This window comes from Coenobita brevimanus, chromosome 105 (genome assembly GCF_032717465.1).
Source record: "Coenobita brevimanus isolate Jiangsu-jjx chromosome 105, ASM3271746v2, whole genome shotgun sequence".
Classification (NCBI taxonomy): Eukaryota; Metazoa; Arthropoda; class Malacostraca; order Decapoda; family Coenobitidae; genus Coenobita; species Coenobita brevimanus.
This window is the reverse complement of record NC_137058.1, coordinates 10126166-10147274: the sequence shown is the minus strand read 5'-3', so window position 1 is coordinate 10147274 and position 21109 is coordinate 10126166. Positions and strand designations below refer to the sequence as shown.

Genomic DNA, 21109 nt, shown 5'->3' with positions numbered 1-21109 from the left:
AGATATAACAGAAGATCGGAGTATAGGACTCTCTGGGGCCGTGGTGAAGACAATGATAGAGGAGTACCTTCATCATGGTCATGTGTTGTACCTGGACAACTGGTACACTAGCCCTCTTCTCGCTAGGTTCCTCCTCCAACACGACACCGGAGTCTGTGGTACAGTCAAGAGAAACCGTCGCCATATGGTCAAGATAGGGAGGAAACTTGACAAGAACAAGGTGGTTTTCTTCCCGGCCAATAACATCCTTGCCACCCTGTGGAACCACAACAGGGAAGTTTGCCTCCTATCAACTGTTCACAGCCCCCTGATGCACCGCACAGACTCCGTGGATCACCGTAGCGAGAGGAGGCGCAACGTCTGGAAACCCGAGTCTGTACTGGACTATAATCTGAACATGAGGCAAGTGGATCAGTCAGACTCGATGATTTCCAGTGTTGACTGTGCCAGGACCACGATGAAGTGGTACAAAAAGCTCTTTTTCCACTTGCTCGACATCACGGTCCTGAACGCACACTACCTGCACACCATGACAACAGGAGTATCAGAGACCTTTGAGGGGTTTGTGAGGGAGCTGGCACGTGAAATAATCGCCAAGCATGCCCAGGACAGACCCACATTTTTTTCTCCGACTCATCATTTTGGTTTTGAGGCTGCTGCATGATATTGGCATTTTGTTGATGTAGTTTGATTGTTCCTTTACATTTTTATTTATTGATGGGGTGGTTAAAAAATAAGTAAGTAGATTAGAAAGCGAAGTTTTGCACTTAGTTTCGGCCTAAGCTTTGACTAAGTAGTCTCTAATTTTGGTAGAAGCCAAAGGAGAGGCTAATCACTGTTAATGATTGAAATGAAGTTATCTTCCTATCAAGAGAGGGCTTCTGTGGTGTAAGTATAACACGATACGTTTTCGCTGTATAGTTAAAATATTTTTTTTAGAAGCTAATCACTTTTAGATGTATTCATCTCTTTCGCAACTTCAACGCGATATTCTACAAATAAATTATAAAAGTAAATATTAAAGAATGAAAGTATAAGGGTTAAAATAAGGAAGATTTTTATAAAGGATTTAAAGTTTCTATCACTAATTATTTGATGTAGTTTGGACGAGTTTATTAATGTTTGGAAGATTCCTTGGCCTCCTCTGATTTCGGATCATCCCTTATCGATTATTTTGGAGTAGTTTTGGCCTAGATTAAGGCTAGATTTTGATAGGTTGAAGGTAGATAGGAATGGTAGGAATCATATAGAACCTGAAAATACTACTAGAGGATAGAGGTTGAGTGAGTTTAGTTTAAAGTTTACGTTTATAATATTGAGTAGATAGCCTATTAGTCCTCCGAGGATTCTGATTGTTAGTACTAGGTTTTTTATAAGGGGAGAAAGGCAAATAATGTAGGATTCTGGAAAAATTAGCCAAGATAATAGTGCTCCCCTGAGGATTGCTCCTCTTCTAAGAGCTAGTATAGGTGAAGTTATGATGGAGGATGAGTCGTCAATGTTTCTGAATCTGGCTAAGTTAAATTCTCCGGTTATAGAGTAAAAGATTAGGCGGAAGGTGTAACATACTGTTAATATGGTTGCAAAGATATAGAGAAATAGGATTACAGTATTGATTCATCTTATAAAGGCAATTTCCAGGATAAGGTCTTTTGAGTAGAATCCTGCTAGGAACGGGGTTCCGCATAATGCTAGATTTGCCAGGTTTATGCATATACAGGTTAGGGGCATGGAGGTTACTAGTCTTCCTATTAGCCGGATATCCTGGTATTCTTTTACATTATGAATTATGGCTCCGGCGCATATGAATAAAAGAGCTTTGAATAATGCATGGGTGAGAAGATGGAAGAATGCGAGGTCTTTAAATCCTAGGGCTAGGATTCTTAATATTACTCCTAGTTGTCTGAGGGTTGATAGGGCAATGATTTTTTTTAAGTAGTATTCGAAATTAGCTCCTAGACCTGATATAAATATTGTTAGAGATCTAAATAGTAGAAGGGTTGGTAAAGTTGTTTCTGATAATGCGGGTCTAAATCGGATGAGGAGATAGACTCCAGCTGTAACAAGGGTTGAGGAGTGAACTAGAGCTGACACTGGTGTTGGGGCTGCTATGGCAGCTGGAAGCCAGGCGGAGAATGGAATTTGGGCTCTTTTAGTTATTGCCGCTATAATAATAAGTCTTTTTATTAATAGCGTGGAGTTGTCATCCAGGTAAAATACGTGGAAAATGAAATTTCAGCCTCCTTCAACGAATATTAAGGCAATTCTTAAAAGAATTGCCACGTCTCCGACTCGATTGGATAGGACGGTTAGTATTCCGGCGTTTGCGGATTTCTCGTTTTGATAGTAAATTACTAGTGCATAGGATACTAATCCTAAGCCGTCTCATCCTAAAAGAATTCTAATTAAATTGGGGCTGATGATTAAAAAGATTATTGATAGAACAAAAGCTAAGACTAAGTATATAAATCGGTTTATGTTGGGGTCTCCTTCTATGTATCTTCCTCTATAAAAAAGTACTATTGCTGAAATAAATATAACGAATCCTATGAATATTAGAGATATTCAGTCGAAAATGTATGTAGCAACGACAGAGGATGAGTTGATTCTTAGAATTTCTCATTCAATAACATAGCATGTTTTGTCGAATAAGCATAGGAGGGATATGAATAGTGAGATTAGGGAGAAGAATATTAGGAAAACTATCCTTGTTAAGTGTATTGAAATTTTTCAAATCATGGTTCAGGATAAGATTTTTATTTTTTTAGCGCCACAAACTACCGTTTTAGTAATAAACTACCCGAACGAGCTGAGTTGAAATATAGTTAGAATATAGGAAGGCGGTAAAGGTTTGATTAGATGTTAGGTATAATCAGGTTCCTTTTTAGAATTAGGATATTTAGGGGAATTCAATGAAGTCTTAAAACTAGGTATTCTCGTACTTTTCCTGAGCAACAGGAGTATAGTGATCTAGAGAATACACCGTGTTGTCTGAGTGAATAAAGATAGAGAGTGTAAGCTGCTCTGAAAAAAGATAGCAATCTAACCCTTAGGGCAGTTAATTTGTTTCATCTAATGATTCTTATGATTAGGTTGATTTCTCCTAGTAAGTTAATGGAGGGAGGTGCGGCCATATTACTGATTCTTAGTAAGAATCATCATAGTGCTATTCTTGGCATAAAGTTTAATAGGCCTTTATTAATTAGAAGGCTTCGTCTTCCGATTCGTTCGTATACTATGTTTGCAAGGCAGAATAGCCCTGAAGAACATAGACCGTGGCCTACTATTACTACAACAGCTCCGTTTATTCCTCATCACCCAAAGGTCAAAAGTCCGCAAAGTACTAATCTTATGTGGGCTACGGAAGAGTAGGCGATGAGTGATTTTATGTCTACTTGTCGTAGACAGATAATACTAACGAAGAATCCTCCTAGGATTCTCAATCTAACTCATAGTCATCTTAAGTTCTTGTTTATTTCGGTAAATAGAGGTAGGATTCGGATTAGGCCATAACCTCCTAGTTTTAGTAAGACTCCAGCTAGGATTATTGATCCTGCTACGGGAGCTTCAACATGTGCTTTGGGTAGTCAAAGGTGAAATAAGTATATAGGTAGTTTTACGATGAAGGCTATAATAGAGGAGACGAATCAAATAAGGGATAGTATTCTTAGGTTGATTCTTTGGTAAATAGCTCCGATAGTGAGTGTCCCGTTTGTTCTGTAGATGTAAAGTAAGGAGGCTAGGAGTGGTAGGGATGCAAATAGGGTATAGAATAGTATGTAAACTCCTGCTTGGATTCGTTCTGGTTGATATCCTCAGCCTAAGATAAGGATTAGAGTTGGGATTAGGGAAGCTTCGAAGGTAATATAAAATAGTAGGTAGTTTATAGATCTAAAAGTTAGTACTAGGAAAATTAATAAGGCTAAGTTGACTAGTAGAAATAGTCTAGGAAAGTTTGAGGTGAATGTAATTTTTACTCTGGATATAACAATGAGCGCTATAATTCAAATGCTTAGTAGGATTAGAATGTAGCTTAGGTAGTCTGTACCTAGTCTAAATCCTAGGTTATATATGAAGAAGTCGTGATTGTATAAAATGGCGAATAAAAACGATACAGTTAGGATTCCTGTTTGAATTAGAGATCAGTCCTTTACGAATGTCATTAATATAAGAAGTATGAACAAGTATTTTAGCATTCTAAACTATTGAAGGTTCTGAAGTAGTCATTTCCGTGGGAGCGAACAATGGAGACTAGTAGGGCTAGACCTAGGGCGCCTTCGCAGGCTGCTAGGACTAGGAAAAAGAGAGAAAAATAATTCGTTTCCGATTGAGGAAAGGCAGTTGGATATTAAGAAGAAAATTCCAAGCATAATGAATTCTAATCTTAGGAGAGTATTTAATAAGTGTTTTCGGTTTGAAGCGAAAGCTCATAGTCCCCTGAAAATTATAGTGAATGCAATAAATAAGAACAAGTTATTTAAAGTTAACATTAGTTTTAATAGTTTAAATAAAAACTCTGGTCTTGTAAACCAGTAATGAAATTTTTTTCTTAAAACACCAAGAGATTGGAGTGATAATGTATGGTCTTCCTTTTATTATTTTGTTTTCTTTGATTTTTATGCGTTTAATTCATCCTTTGTCAACGGGTCTTGTGCTATTAATTCAAACGGTTTTGATTTCAATTACTACTGGATTGTTTGCTAAGAGTTACTGGTTTTCGTATATTTTATTTTTGATTTTTTTGGGTGGAATGTTGGTATTGTTTATTTATGTTGCGTCTTTGGCAGCTAATGAGCAATTTAAGGTTAGAAGAGAATTTTTCTTTATCTTTTTTTTAGCATTGATTATGAGATTTTTTCTGATTTTTGTGGATCCTGTAATAGTGGCAAATAAAATTGGAGAGTCGACTACGACTTTTTTTATCTAAGTATTCTGATATTAGAAATTCTGCTATGAATGTGAGGACTATTTATAATGAACCTAGGGCTATGTTTACGATGTTTATTATTAGCTATTTGTTACTGACGCTGTTTGTAGTTGTTAAGGTAATAAGTTCGTCTTCTAGTCCTTTGCGGTTAATAACTTATGATAACACCATTGCGTAAGTTTCATCCATTGTTAAAAATTGCTAATGGGGCATTAGTTGATATGTCTATTCCGAGAAATATCTCTATTTTTTGGAATTTTGGGTCATTGCTTGGTTTGTGTTTGGTTGTTCAAATTGTTACTGGTCTGTTTCTTGCTATGCATTATGTTGCGCATATTGATTTGGCATTTTCTAGGGTAGCTCATATTCAACGAGATGTTAATTATGGGTGGTTATTACGGACTTTGCATGCTAATGGGGCGTCTTTTTTCTTTATTTGTTTATATCTTCATATTGGTCGGGGGATGTCTTTTGGTTCTTATATGATTTTTCACGCTTGAATAGTAGGTGTTGTGATTCTTTTTTTAGTGATGGCGACGGCTTTTTTAGGTTATGTTTTACCGTGAGGTCAAATGTCTTTTTGAGGTGCGACTGTGATTACTAATTTGTTTTCAGCAATTCCTTATATTGGTACTTCTTTGGTTCAGTGGATTTGAGGTGGATTTGCTGTGGAAAATGCTACTTTAACTCGTTTTTTCACTTTTCATTTTTTGTTTCCATTTGTTGTTGCTGCTGCGACTTTGGTTCATATCTTGTTTCTTCATCAGGCTGGGGCGAATAATCCTTTGGGTGTTTTAAAGCAAGTGGATAAAGTTCCTTTTCATCCTTATTTCACTTTCAAGGATATTGTTGGGTTTTTGGTTATGTTAATGGCCCTTGTGTTGCTTACTTTGCTTCATCCTTATCTTTTAGGGGATCCAGACAATTTTATTCCTGCAAATCCTTTGTAACTCCGGCTCATATTCAGCCGGAGTGGTATTTTTTATTTGCTTATGCGATCTTGCGATCTATTCCTAATAAGTTGGGGGGTGTAATTGCTCTGGTGCTCTCAGTGGCAATTCTTATAATTCTTCCTTTTACTCATTTCTCGAAATTTCGAAGTCTTAGATTTTATCCGTTAAATCAAGTTTTGTTTTGGTTTTTGGTTTCTACAGTTGTTTTATTAACTTGAATTGGGGCTCGTCCTGTTGAAGATCCTTACATTATTACGGGCCAGGTTTTAACGATTTCTTATTTTAGGTTTTATTTGGTTATACCTCTGGCAGCAATGTGGTGAGATAAAATGTTAGATTGGTTGCTTAGTTTAAAAGAAAACAAGTGTTTTGAAAGCATTAGATAAGATTGGTTCTTAGTAATCTTAGGGAGAAGGTGTTTACCTTGTCTTTAATTCCCAAAACTGAAATTTTTATTAAACTACTCCCTAGTTAGATTATTAAAGAAAAACAAAATAGTTTAACTCCTATAAAAAAGATTAGGTAGTTAAGGGAAACTGGAAGGAATCTTTTTCAGGCTAAGTATATTAGCTTGTCGTATCGTAAACGTGGTAGAGTTCCTCGGACTCAAATGAAAACGAAAGCTATGAAAACTAATTTGAAATAAAATAGTAGGCTACATGGATCGGCTCCTAAGAAAATTAATACGAATAGTATTCTTATAAATAGAATTCTTGCGTATTCAGCTATGAAAATTAAAGCAAATCCTCCTCTTCTGTATTCGGTATTAAATCCCGAGACTAGTTCTGATTCACCTTCGGCAAAATCAAACGGGGTTCGGTTTGTTTCTGCTAGACAGGAGGCTAGTCATATTAGGGATAGGGGGAGTGTGAATCAAATTATTCAAATGTCTTTTTGGAATCGAGTGAAAAGTTCTATATTGAATCCGCCAATTAAAAAGATAAAGGATAAGAGAATGAGAGCAAGTCTGACTTCGTATGAAATTGTTTGGGCTACGGCTCGGAGTCTTCCAAGCATTGAGTATTTACAGTTTGAAGCTCATCCGGCTCTTATAGTTGAATAGACTCCTAGGCTCAGACAGCATAAAAAAAATAAAACTCCTGTATTAAAATTTACTAGTCCGGTTTGATAAGGTAAAATAGCTCAGACTAGGAGAGAAATAAATAGCCTGAATACGGGAGATAGGTAATATGATAAAAAGTTGGATATAGTTGGCATTGTTTGTTCTTTGGTGAATTATTTTACAGCGTCGGCAAATGGTTGGAGCAACCCCAGGAATCCTACGATATTGGGTCCTTTACGAATTTGAATGTAACCTAGAATTTTTTGTTCTAAAAGTGTTACAAAAGCAACTCCAATTAAAACGCAGATAATTAAGACTAGGTAGTTTACAACGATAACTGCGAACACAAAATAGTTAGCTTGAACTATTTATAAACCTGTTTATGAGTTTCATAAAATTGAAGTACAAAATTGATTGTTTAGGTAAAAGTGATGTTCATATTTAGTAAAATTATTTTAACTACCTAATCCTTTCGTACTAAGGTAGTTTAATTTTTTTTAGAAGATAGAAACCGACCTGGCTCACGCCGGTCTGAACTCAAATCATGTAAAATTTTAAAAGTCGAACAGACTTTCATTCATAACTGCTGCATTATGTAGAGATTTTAATTCAACATCGAGGTCGTAAACTTTTCTTTCGATGGGAACTCTCAAGAAAAATGACGCTGTTATCCCTAAAGTAACTTAATCTTTTAATCTTTAGAAAGGATCAAATTTATTATCAAAAATCTTTGTTTAGAAGTAAAAACAGTTAGTTTATTTATATCTTTGTTGCCCCAACAAAACATTTTTTTAGTATTTTTCCTTACACTAACAAATTGGCTTAATACTAAATGTGATGTAAAGATTTATAGGGTCTTATCGTCTTTCTAAAATATTAAAGCCTTTTCACTTTAAAGTTAAAGTCAATTTTTTTTGTTAAGACAGTATCTCTCTCGTTCGACCTTTCATACGAGCCTTTAATTAAAAGACTAATGATTATGCTACCTTCGCACGGTCAGAAATACCGCGGCCCTTTAATAATTCAGTGGGCAGGCCAGACTGTGTAAATCTTCACAAAGACATGTTTTTGTTAAACAGGCGGAAATAATATTTGCCGAGTTCCTTAGATAAATTTTTAATATTTAAAAGATTTTATTTATAATAAAAAAATATTTTAACATATAAATTTTACTAATGATTTCATAGTAGCTAAACGAGTTAAGTTGAAGTTAATTTTCTAATACTTGATAAAAAGAACCTGTAAAATTTAAAATATTTTGTTATATTGGTTGAAAAACCTGGAAAAGATGGCTACTTTTAAGCCTACTTTTATAAGTGTCTATTTATTGGTTCTATGATTTTTCATTTTGGAAGAAAAAGCTCTACCCTAATCTTCTTAGTTGCATAGCTAAATAGCTAAGCACGTAAATTAAATTTATTTCTTAGAAAACCAGATATAAAAGCTCGGTTGGCATATCACCTCTAATGTTAAGTTTAAAATTTTATTGCTACAAAAACTTTCTCTTAAGATTAGTTATCTTTTTTTCGGGATGATTATTTGTAGATCTAATTTTGAAAACCTATTATACACAAGATACAATTTTTTATATTTACTTTTAAGAATTTTAAGTGTTATTTCTACTTTCTTTCACAATACTTTTTACTTTCACTATATTTATATTTCGATAAAATCTACTATTTAGAAAAGTGCAAAATTAGTTTTCTTAGAATGTTAACGTTCTTATAACAAAAGTAAGATTACTGATTTCAAGATAACCTAGACCATAGGTACTCTTCTCGGTGTAAACGAGCTGCTTATTTCAAGCTCTATCTTGCTTTCCAGGTACACTTTCCAGTACACCTACTATGTTACGACTTATCTCATCTTAGGTTAATGAAAGCGACGGGCGATATGTGCACATTTTAGAGCTAAAATCAGGCTGTCTTATTAAAGCAAGCCTTACTTTTAAGTCCACCTTCAAAATTTGTATTCTGAAATTTGTTCGTGATAATATAAATTTTATTGTAACCCATCTTAGCCTATATATTTGCTGCACCTTGATCTAATATTTTAACGTAATTATTTCAATAACTTGTTCTGTAAAAGTTATCTTAATGACGGTATACAAACTATATAACATAGGTAAGATTTTTCGTGGTTTATCGTTTAAAAGACAGGTTCCCCTAATTAGACTAAAATACCGCCAAATTCTTTGAATTTAGAGCACATAGCTGTTACTAATCAGATATAAATTTTTCTTAAAGGTATAGGAGGGTATCTAATCCTTGTTTATTTCCTTTATTTGTTAACTTATTAATTGAGATGGGTTGATTTATTTATCTTTGAAAAATTGATTTCACCCTTTATAAAATTAAAAAAATCATTGCTTGTTGGCATAAGAGTTAAATATCAACTTGTATTCACTCTCCCTTCGAGTATAACCGCGACTGCTGGCACAAGATTTAGCCGGAGATAATTCAATTTACTTTTTCCAGTTTTCACTGATATGAAAATAATACACACTGAGATCTATTAGAGCTTGGAGTTTTGAACCTGTTAGCCTGGGAGTACTGGACTTTTCATATGTTATTAATTGAAAAGCGAATATTTAAAGCAAGAATCAAACTTATATTTATATTGGTGAAATAAATAGCGCTCGATTGTGTATAACCTAAAAACATGAAAAGTAGATTTTTAGGCATAGTAAATTTTTTCTTAGTTCTCTGTTGTTATATATATACATCAAATTAAGACTTAAATACAAAATTATACAAAAATCCAGGTAAACACGGACAGCACCCTACATACCTTCTTCTTCCTAGACAGCCCCAACCACCGACTTCATTCCGAGCAAACCTCAAATACCTAGTGCCAATATATAAGAAGTCCTATCTTGACCTTATAAGGCACTGACTCATGCGGCCATATCCTTGATGGAACGGGGTTCGGCTGCGCCTAAGAGGCTCTCCCGCATGTGCTAAAAGCACTCATGCTCATAGAGCCTCAGGAGCCTCACCTCAAGATCCCCCTCATAATTTTTATTCTAAAATGGGTCTAATGCCACTCGTTAACTCAGTATATTCAGGAGGTCTGAGTCAAGTCTCTCTCATGAATATATAGTGGCCCTTTATTTAACAGATTAGGGTATTGGAAAGCCTGGTTTGATCTTATCTGATTTTGCTTTTTAGTTGAAATAAAGAGTTATATTACTATAATTTTTTACAGTGTATTTGATCAAGAAGGAAAGCGAATTTAAAAATTTTTCTAAAAAGATTGTTCTGGCACGGGAGGGGGTTGGAACAAAAAAATAATAAAATATTTTGTGGAGCTCAAAATTCCTTCTAGATTGGAATTGCTATAAAGTTTCTGTTATCAGTTTGACTACAATTTAAAAAAGAGACTATATTCGGTAAAGTAAAATTTAGTTTTCCAATACCCTAATCTGTTAAATAAAGGGCCACTATATATTCATGAGAGAGACTTGACTCAGACCTCCTGGATGTACTGAGTTAATGAGTGGCATTAGACCCATTTTAGAATAAAAATTATGGGGCCGATCTTGAGGTGAGGCTCATGAGGACCCTGGGAACACTGCCGTTGAGAGCGTGTGTGAAAGGGTCCTCAAGCGCAGCCGAACCCCGTTCCATCAAGGATATGGCCGCATCAAGCTCTTCTATATAAGGACCTAACCCCATTCGATGTGTATGTTTATTTGACCCTAGATTGTGTATATATCATAACTTAGATAAGCAGGACCGATGGTGGAATGTTCCGTGCCCAGCTCTTTTACAGTTGTATATGGCTGTCACTCTACATTGTCTTTATTTTCCTGTATAAGCTAGTACATAAGGCGATTTGATATATATAACTATAACAAGGTGATATTTGAGGGTGTGTTTACCATGTTAAGAATTTTACTTTCTATGAAAAATTTAGTGGGGCTGGGGGGAGACTGTATATTGAGAGCTGGTAAACTCCTTATGAGTTGGAGCTAATAATTTTGTGTAAGAGAAGTAAACGGAGTTTAACCGCTTTAAGTAGAGGTTAGAAGCCTCTCTTCTGGCTTAAATCTCTGTGGTTAAGCTAGTCCAAAAGGACATCTTTTGAGTGCAAATCAAAAATTTTTATTAAACTATAGCCTAGAGTAGGGTTAGTGTGTTATCTTCATTCGAGTGCTCCTTGGGCTCATTCATAGTAGAGGCCTAGGAGGAGGATTAAAATGAAGAATAGTCCTACTATTCTTCAGGAGTAGACATTAGAAATTTCTAAGATGTAGGCGACTGGGAGGATTAAAGTGATTTCTACGTCAAAAATTAGAAAGATAACAGCAATGAGGAAGAATCGTAGGGAGAAGGGTAAGCGGGCGGATCCCTTAGGGTCAAAGCCACATTCATATGGTGAGTTTTTTTCTCGGTCTATAATTGTTTTTTTGGCTAAAATGGAAGCTAGGATTATAACAACACATCTGATTAAGAAAGTTAGGATTGTAATAAATGATAGAATGATCATTGTTTTTTCTAGAAGTTTCTAGTCCTCGTGATTGGAAGTCACGTATACTGTTTATACTAAAAAAACGTGTTCTAAAAGGAAATCTAATTTCCATGATAAGAGCTTAAATCTTAGGCATTCATCTGCCATTTTAGAATGAAGTGGCCGAAATTTGAAGGTATTAGACTGTAAATCTAAAGGTGAGCTATTGCTCTTTCATTAGTTTGCAAGGTTTAAAAGGTTTTTATTTTTATTGAAGGCTTTGAAGGCTTTTAGTTTGATTAACTTAAAACCTTTAGTTGGGTTAAGAATATATGGTAGGGAATTTCACCTTATCTTAGAAGATCAAAACTTCTTGTGCTTATACACTAACATATATGTTAAATCTCAGTGAATACTCACATTTTTAGATTTGCAATCTAACGTCTTAATTCCACTATGAGATTTATAATGCAACGGTGGTTTTTCTCAACAAATCATAAGGATATTGGAACTTTATATTTTGTCTTGGGGGCTTGGGCTGGAATGGTCGGGACTTCTTTAAGATTGGTAAATCGGGCTGAATTGGGTCAGCCGGGAAGCTTGATTGGGGATGATCAGATTTATAATGTAGTAGTAACTGCTCATGCTTTTATTATGATTTTCTTTATAGTTATGCCTATTATAATTGGTGGCTTTGGAAATTGATTGGTTCCTTTGATGTTAGGTGCGCCGGATATGGCATTTCCTCGTATGAATAATATGAGGTTTTGGTTGTTGCCTCCTTCTTTGACTTTGCTTTTAATGAGGGGAATGGTAGAGAGTGGAGTTGGTACAGGTTGGACTGTGTATCCTCCATTGTCTGCGGCTATTGCTCATGCTGGGGCATCTGTTGATTTGGGAATTTTTTCTTTGCATTTGGCCGGGGTCTCTTCTATTTTAGGTGCTATTAATTTTATGACTACTGTTATTAATATGCGTCCGCGGGGTATGACGATGGATCGTATGCCTTTGTTTGCTTGGTCGGTATTTATTACGGCTATTTTGCTTTTAATCTCTTTGCCTGTTTTAGCTGGTGCTATTACTATATTATTAACAGATCGTAATTTGAACACTTCTTTTTTTGATCCGGCTGGAGGGGGTGATCCTGTTCTTTATCAGCATTTGTTTTGATTTTTCGGGCATCCTGAGGTTTATATTTTAATTTTACCTGCGTTTGGGATGATTTCACATATTGTTAGTCAGGAGTCTGGGAAAAAAGAGGCTTTTGGGAGGTTAGGTATGATTTACGCTATGTTAGCTATTGGTATTCTTGGTTTTGTAGTGTGAGCTCATCATATGTTTACTGTGGGGATGGATGTGGATACTCGAGCGTATTTTACGTCAGCAACAATGATTATTGCGGTTCCTACTGGAATTAAAATTTTTAGGTGATTGGGAACTCTTCATGGAACGCAAATTAACTATAGACCTTCTATGTGTTGGGGATTAGGGTTTGTTTATTTATTTACAGTAGGAGGATTAACGGGGGTTGTTAGCTAATTCTTCAATTGATATTATTTTACATGATACTTATTATGTTGTGGCGCATTTCCATTATGTGCTTTCTATGGGTGCGGTCTTTGGGATTTTTGCTGGATTGGCACATTGGTACCCTTTGTTTACTGGGTTGGCATTAAATCCTAAGTGGTTGAAGATTCATTTTTGTACTATGTTTTCAGGAGTTAATATCACTTTTTTCCCTCAGCATTTCTTAGGGTTGAATGGGATGCCTCGGCTAACTTTAAAGTGAAAAGGCTTTAATATTTTAGAAAGACGATAAGACCCTATAAATCTTTACATCACATTTAGTATTAAGCCAATTTGTTAGTGTAAGGAAAAATACTAAAAAAATGTTTTGTTGGGGCAACAAAGATATAAATAAACTAACTGTTTTTACTTCTAAACAAAGATTTTTGATAATAAATTTGATCCTTTCTAAAGATTAAAAGATTAAGTTACTTTAGGGATAACAGCGTCATTTTTCTTGAGAGTTCCCATCGAAAGAAAAGTTTACGACCTCGATGTTGAATTAAAATCTCTACATAATGCAGCAGTTATGAATGAAAGTCTGTTCGACTTTTAAAATTTTACATGATTTGAGTTCAGACCGGCGTGAGCCAGGTCGGTTTCTATCTTCTAAAAAAAATTAAACTACCTTAGTACGAAAGGATTAGGTAGTTAAAATAATTTTACTAAATATGAACATCACTTTTACCTAAACAATCAATTTTGTACTTCAATTTTATGAAACTCATAAACAGGTTTATAAATAGTTCAAGCTAACTATTTTGTGTTCGCAGTTATCGTTGTAAACTACCTAGTCTTAATTATCTGCGTTTTAATTGGAGTTGCTTTTGTAACACTTTTAGAACAAAAAATTCTAGGTTACATTCAAATTCGTAAAGGACCCAATATCGTAGGATTCCTGGGGTTGCTCCAACCATTTGCCGACGCTGTAAAATAATTCACCAAAGAACAAACAATGCCAACTATATCCAACTTTTTACCATATTACCTATCTCCCGTATTCAGGCTATTTATTTCTCTCCTAGTCTGAGCTATTTTACCTTATCAAACCGGACTAGTAAATTTTAATACAGGAGTTTTATTTTTTTTATGCTGTCTGAGCCTAGGAGTCTATTCAACTATAAGAGCCGGATGAGCTTCAAACTGTAAATACTCAATGCTTGGAAGACTCCGAGCCGTAGCCCAAACAATTTCATACGAAGTCAGACTTGCTCTCATTCTCTTATCCTTTATCTTTTTAATTGGCGGATTCAATATAGAACTTTTCACTCGATTCCAAAAAGACATTTGAATAATTTGATTCACACTCCAACTATCCCTAATATGACTAGCCTCCTGTCTAGCAGAAACAAACCGAACCCCGTTTGATTTTGCCGAAGGTGAATCAGAACTAGTCTCGGGATTTAATACCGAATACAGAAGAGGAGGATTTGCTTTAATTTTCATAGCTGAATACGCAAGAATTCTATTTATAAGAATACTATTCGTATTAATTTTCTTAGGAGCCGATCCATGTAGCCTACTATTTTATTTCAAATTAGTTTTCATAGCTTTCGTTTTCATTTGAGTCCGAGGAACTCTACCACGTTTACGATACGACAAGCTAATATACTTAGCCTGAAAAAGATTCCTTCCAGTTTCCCTTAACTACCTAATCTTTTTTATAGGAGTTAAACTATTTTGTTTTTCTTTAATAATCTAACTAGGGAGTAGTTTAATAAAAATTTCAGTTTTGGGAATTAAAGACAAGGTAAACACCTTCTCCCTAAGATTACTAAGAACCAATCTTATCTAATGCTTTCAAAACACTTGTTTTCTTTTAAACTAAGCAACCAATCTAACATTTTATCTCACCACATTGCTGCCAGAGGTATAACCAAATAAAACCTAAAATAAGAAATCGTTAAAACCTGGCCCGTAATAATGTAAGGATCTTCAACAGGACGAGCCCCAATTCAAGTTAATAAAACAACTGTAGAAACCAAAAACCAAAACAAAACTTGATTTAACGGATAAAATCTAAGACTTCGAAATTTCGAGAAATGAGTAAAAGGAAGAATTATAAGAATTGCCACTGAGAGCACCAGAGCAATTACACCCCCCAACTTATTAGGAATAGATCGCAAGATCGCATAAGCAAATAAAAAATACCACTCCGGCTGAATATGAGCCGGAGTTACAAAGGATTTGCAGGAATAAAATTGTCTGGATCCCCTAAAAGATAAGGATGAAGCAAAGTAAGCAACACAAGGGCCATTAACATAACCAAAAACCCAACAATATCCTTGAAAGTGAAATAAGGATGAAAAGGAACTTTATCCACTTGCTTTAAAACACCCAAAGGATTATTCGCCCCAGCCTGATGAAGAAACAAGATATGAACCAAAGTCGCAGCAGCAACAACAAATGGAAACAAAAAATGAAAAGTGAAAAAACGAGTTAAAGTAGCATTCTCTACAGCAAATCCACCTCAAATCCACTGAACCAAAGAAGTACCAATATAAGGAATTGCTGAAAACAAATTAGTAATCACAGTTGCACCTCAAAAAGACATTTGACCTCACGGTAAAACATAACCTAAAAAAGCCGTCGCCATCACTAAAAAAAGAATCACAACACCTACTATTCAAGCGTGAAAAATCATATAAGAACCAAAATACATCCCCCGACCAATATGAAGATATAAACAAATAAAGAAAAAAGACGCCCCATTAGCATGCAAAGTCCGTAATAACCACCCATAATTAACATCTCGTTGAATATGAGCTACCCTAGAAAATGCCAAATCAATATGCGCAACATAATGCATAGCAAGAAACAGACCAGTAACAATTTGAACAACCAAACACAAACCAAGCAATGACCCAAAATTCCAAAAAATAGAGATATTTCTCGGAATAGGCATATCAACTAATGCCCCATTAGCAATTTTTAACAATGGATGAAACTTACGCAATGGTGTTATCATAAGTTATTAACCGCAAAGGACTAGAAGACGAACTTATCACCTTAACAACTACAAACAGCGTCAGTAACAAATAGCTAATAATAAACATCGTAAACATAGCCCTAGGTTCATTATAAATAGTCCTCACATTCATAGCAGAATTTCTAATATCAGAATACTTAGATAAAAAAGTCGTAGTCGACTCTCCAATCTTATTTGCCACTATTACAGGATCCACAAAAATCAGAAAAAATCTCATAATCAATGCTAAAAAAAAGATAAAAAAAAATTCTCTTCTAACCTTAAATTGCTCATTAGCTGCCAAAGACGCAACATAAATAAACAATACCAACATTCCACCCAAAAAAATCAAAAATAAAATATACGAAAACCAGTAACTCTTAGCAAACAATCCAGTAGTAATTGAAATCAAAACCGTTTGAATTAATAGCACAAGACCCGTTGACAAAGGATGAATTAAACGCATAAAAATCAAAGAAAACAAAATAATAAAAGGAAGACCATACATTTTCACTCCAATCTCTTGGTGTTTTAAGAAAAAAATTTCATTACTGGTTTACAAGACCAGAGTTTTTATTTAAACTATTAAAACTAATGTTAACTTTAAATAACTTGTTCTTATTTATTGCATTCACTATAATTTTCAGGGGACTATGAGCTTTCGCTTCAAACCGAAAACACTTATTAAATACTCTCCTAAGATTAGAATTCATTATGCTTGGAATTTTCTTCTTAATATCCAACTGCCTTTCCTCAATCGGAAACGAATTATTTTTCTCTCTCTTTTTCCTAGTCCTAGCAGCCTGCGAAGGCGCCCTAGGTCTAGCCCTACTAGTCTCCATTGTTCGCTCCCACGGAAATGACTACTTCAGAACCTTCAATAGTTTAGAATGCTAAAATACTTGTTCATACTTCTTATATTAATGACATTCGTAAAGGACTGATCTCTAATTCAAACAGGAATCCTAACTGTATCGTTTTTATTCGCCATTTTATACAATCACGACTTCTTCATATATAACCTAGGATTTAGACTAGGTACAGACTACCTAAGCTACATTCTAATCCTACTAAGCATTTGAATTATAGCGCTCATTGTTATATCCAGAGTAAAAATTACATTCACCTCAAACTTTCCTAGACTATTTCTACTAGTCAACTTAGCCTTATTAATTTTCCTAGTACTAACTTTTAGATCTATAAACTACCTACTATTTTATATTACCTTCGAAGCTTCCCTAATCCCAACTCTAATCCTTATCTTAGGCTGAGGATATCAACCAGAACGAATCCAAGCAGGAGTTTACATACTATTCTATACCCTATTTGCATCCCTACCACTCCTAGCCTCCTTACTTTACATCTACAGAACAAACGGGACACTCACTATCGGAGCTATTTACCAAAGAATCAACCTAAGAATACTATCCCTTATTTGATTCGTCTCCTCTATTATAGCCTTCATCGTAAAACTACCTATATACTTATTTCACCTTTGACTACCCAAAGCACATGTTGAAGCTCCCGTAGCAGGATCAATAATCCTAGCTGGAGTCTTACTAAAACTAGGAGGTTATGGCCTAATCCGAATCCTACCTCTGTTTACCGAAATAAACAAGAACTTAAGATGACTATGAGTTAGATTGAGAATCCTAGGAGGATTCTTCGTTAGTATTATCTGTCTACGACAAGTAGACATAAAATCACTCATCGCCTACTCTTCCGTAGCCCACATAAGATTAGTACTTTGCGGACTTTTGACCTTTGGGTGATGAGGAATAAACGGAGCTGTTGTAGTAATAGTAGGCCACGGTCTATGTTCTTCAGGGCTATTCTGCCTTGCAAACATAGTATACGAACGAATCGGAAGACGAAGCCTTCTAATTAATAAAGGCCTATTAAACTTTATGCCAAGAATAGCACTATGATGATTCTTACTAAGAATCAGTAATATGGCCGCACCTCCCTCCATTAACTTACTAGGAGAAATCAACCTAATCATAAGAATCATTAGATGAAACAAATTAACTGCCCTAAGGGTTAGATTGCTATCTTTTTTCAGAGCAGCTTACACTCTCTATCTTTATTCACTCAGACAACACGGTGTATTCTCTAGATCACTATACTCCTGTTGCTCAGGAAAAGTACGAGAATACCTAGTTTTAAGACTTCATTGAATTCCCCTAAATATCCTAATTCTAAAAAGGAACCTGATTATACCTAACATCTAATCAAACCTTTACCGCCTTCCTATATTCTAACTATATTTCAACTCAGCTCGTTCGGGTAGTTTATTACTAAAACGGTAGTTTGTGGCGCTAAAAAAATAAAAATCTTATCCTGAACCATGATTTGAAAAATTTCAATACACTTAACAAGGATAGTTTTCCTAATATTCTTCTCCCTAATCTCACTATTCATATCCCTCCTATGCTTATTCGACAAAACATGCTATGTTATTGAATGAGAAATTCTAAGAATCAACTCATCCTCTGTCGTTGCTACATACATTTTCGACTGAATATCTCTAATATTCATAGGATTCGTTATATTTATTTCAGCAATAGTACTTTTTTATAGAGGAAGATACATAGAAGGAGACCCCAACATAAACCGATTTATATACTTAGTCTTAGCTTTTGTTCTATCAATAATCTTTTTAATCATCAGCCCCAATTTAATTAGAATTCTTTTAGGATGAGACGGCTTAGGATTAGTATCCTATGCACTAGTAATTTACTATCAAAACGAGAAATCCGCAAACGCCGGAATACTAACCGTCCTATCCAATCGAGTCGGAGACGTGGCAATTCTTAAAAGACTCCCCTACGTCTTGCAGGACGCCACTATCCTAGCACAATTCCTTCCGACCCAAACCGTCGTAAACCCCAGCGCTGCTGCCATGTATGTAAGCACTCGACAGTCAGACCATCCACTCAGAGAAAAGACACAAGGTACGAGTGTGTCGAGTGCAATGTTGCATTGTGCCTTCAGCCTTGTTTCAAAGAGTACCATAATTTCCTACACTACTGAAACCGTGTGGGATGGCGATATGACGCTCATTATAATGGTAAGGTCAGTCAGTAGGTGCTAAGTCATATATAAAGTTGAAACGGGTGTAATGTTTTCAGGAAAGTAATGTATAAGTTGAGAATTAGTGTAAGTTGAAAGAAGTGATATCAAAACTACACCCACTGTGTAAATCTGCGAAAATATGACGCTCAGTATAACACTCTGGTCAGTAAATATGTGATAGCAAGAATATAAAGTGGAAACGGGTGTAATGTTAGCATGAATAAAACGTATAAGTTGAAAAATTGTGTAAGTTGTAATAATTGATGTCACGAGTACACCCACTGTAAATCTGTGAAAATATTACGCTCAGTAGAACATTCTGGTTAGTAAGTATGTGATAGGAATTATATAAAGTGGAAAAGGTTGTAATGTTAGTAGTAAGGTAATTTATAAGTTGAATACTAGTGTAAGATGAAACAAATGATATCGCGATAACATTCACTGTGTAAGTACGCACTAATATGACGCTCAGTTGAATTGTAAGGTCTGAAATTATGTGATATCAATTATATAAAGTGTAAACATGTGCAATATTAGTGGAGAATTATTATATAAGTACAAAAATAGGCTGTAAGTTGAAATAGTAGTCATAGCGACTTCACCGTGTGTGTTATTATGCGCTATTATTACGCTAAATATTTACGTAAGGCCTGAAACTCTCAAAACAGTTCTCTAAAGTTGAAAAGTGTATAATGTTATTAGGAAAGTATTATGTAAGTAGAAAAAACACAATACGAGTTGAAACAACAGTCACAGCGAGTTCACTCACTACGTAAATAAGCGCCAACATTACGCTAAATGTTATCGAAATGCCTGTGAATACGTAAAAACAGTTCAATAAAATGTAAAATGGTATAATGTTATTGTAGAAGTATTATGTAAGTAGAAAAAATGATATGTATCATGATTCTGGAATGTTAGCGATTCATCGTGACCAGTCTGCCCGATTTTGCTCGTTTTGCACGATGGTACAATGCTTATTTCAGCTCTATTTTTGTATAAAATCCAATTTACTCTTTTGTCACATGTTTTTATGTTTGTAATAAATACATATCTACTTACTTTCATTGGTTTCCCAGACTTATAATGCCATAGAAAACGTTAGAGGCTCAGACCACCTACAGAGAACACGGTGCCAGGTGTGACCAAGGCATACCTGTTTAGGGCAATTATGGACCCCGGGGAACAATTTCTTCGTTACTGACCATTGTTTCTGACCAAAAGCGAAAGTTTTAGCAAAAAAAATTTGGGTCCAAAAATGGTCGGGATTGCGGGGTACCATTGGTGAGAAAGTGGTCGGGATGGGGCGGGTTAAAAGGAGTGAAAAGTTTTTATGTAAATAGTACAGCATGCGTAAGAGTGGAAATTACTGTGAGTGATTGCTTTCCCGCGAGAGTGGGGCTGCAGCAGGGATGTGTGATGTCGCCTTGGTTGTGCCACGGGGTTTTTATGATTATACAATATTAAATGATAATTATTCAATAATACTGAAGAGCAGGGACAATGAATTGTCTTGCTAAAATCAAGCAATGATTAGTTTATGCTGGCTTGCTTCGCCGATTCTCTAAGAACGAGAATTTATAAACTTTCTCAACAGTACACAGCAGAGACTAGATTCCTCACAATTGCTGTTTATTAGTACTGTTAGCCTCTGAAGAAAGTGACTTCGCCCCTGACAATAAATAAGTAATACTATTAATGATATCAGGTTCTTGCTGATGCATTAACTCCTAGATGGCACATCGGATTTTAAGCTTAATACAAAAGACTGGCCTAAATACCAGTTATGAATAGCAAAGCGTTTATGCAAGCTAGGAGTTATAAGGGAAATAAGCTTAGTATGGAGAACTGAAACACGAGTTTACATTACATTAAGCTCGAGGAAAAGAACTGTTAAATTTATTGACTACAAAGGAATAAATTTACATTACATTTCAAAATGAATTCAAACTAAGGAGATCGCACTCACTCACTCAAAAGCTAGACTCTTAAACCTAGGAAAACAACATGCAGCGCAACCGGCCGGCATGTGAGGGAACAGCACCTTAACTAAACTCTTAAGTCTAGGAAAACGAAAAGAAAATACTGGTCAAAGAGTGGACTAA

At 35.3% G+C, this 21109-nt stretch overlaps 1 non-coding gene and 3 pseudogenes across 1 annotated transcript; 1 reads left to right on the top strand and 3 right to left on the bottom strand.

The window, feature by feature from the left end:
• Window positions 1–942: 942 nt before the first annotated feature.
• On the bottom strand, window positions 943–2739 carry LOC145416316 (NADH-ubiquinone oxidoreductase chain 5 pseudogene; annotated as a pseudogene).
• Window positions 2740–6394: 3655 nt separating this feature from the next.
• LOC145416315 (NADH-ubiquinone oxidoreductase chain 1 pseudogene) lies at window positions 6395–7524 on the bottom strand (annotated as a pseudogene).
• Window positions 7525–8756: 1232 nt separating this feature from the next.
• On the bottom strand, window positions 8757–9556 carry LOC145416360 (small subunit ribosomal RNA). The gene has a single exon (XR_013900251.1). It is a non-coding gene; the product is annotated as a small subunit ribosomal RNA (ribosomal RNA).
• A 2234-nt stretch (window positions 9557–11790) lies between these two features.
• On the top strand, window positions 11791–14663 carry LOC145416287 (NADH-ubiquinone oxidoreductase chain 1-like; annotated as a pseudogene).
• Window positions 14664–21109: the final 6446 nt, after the last annotated feature.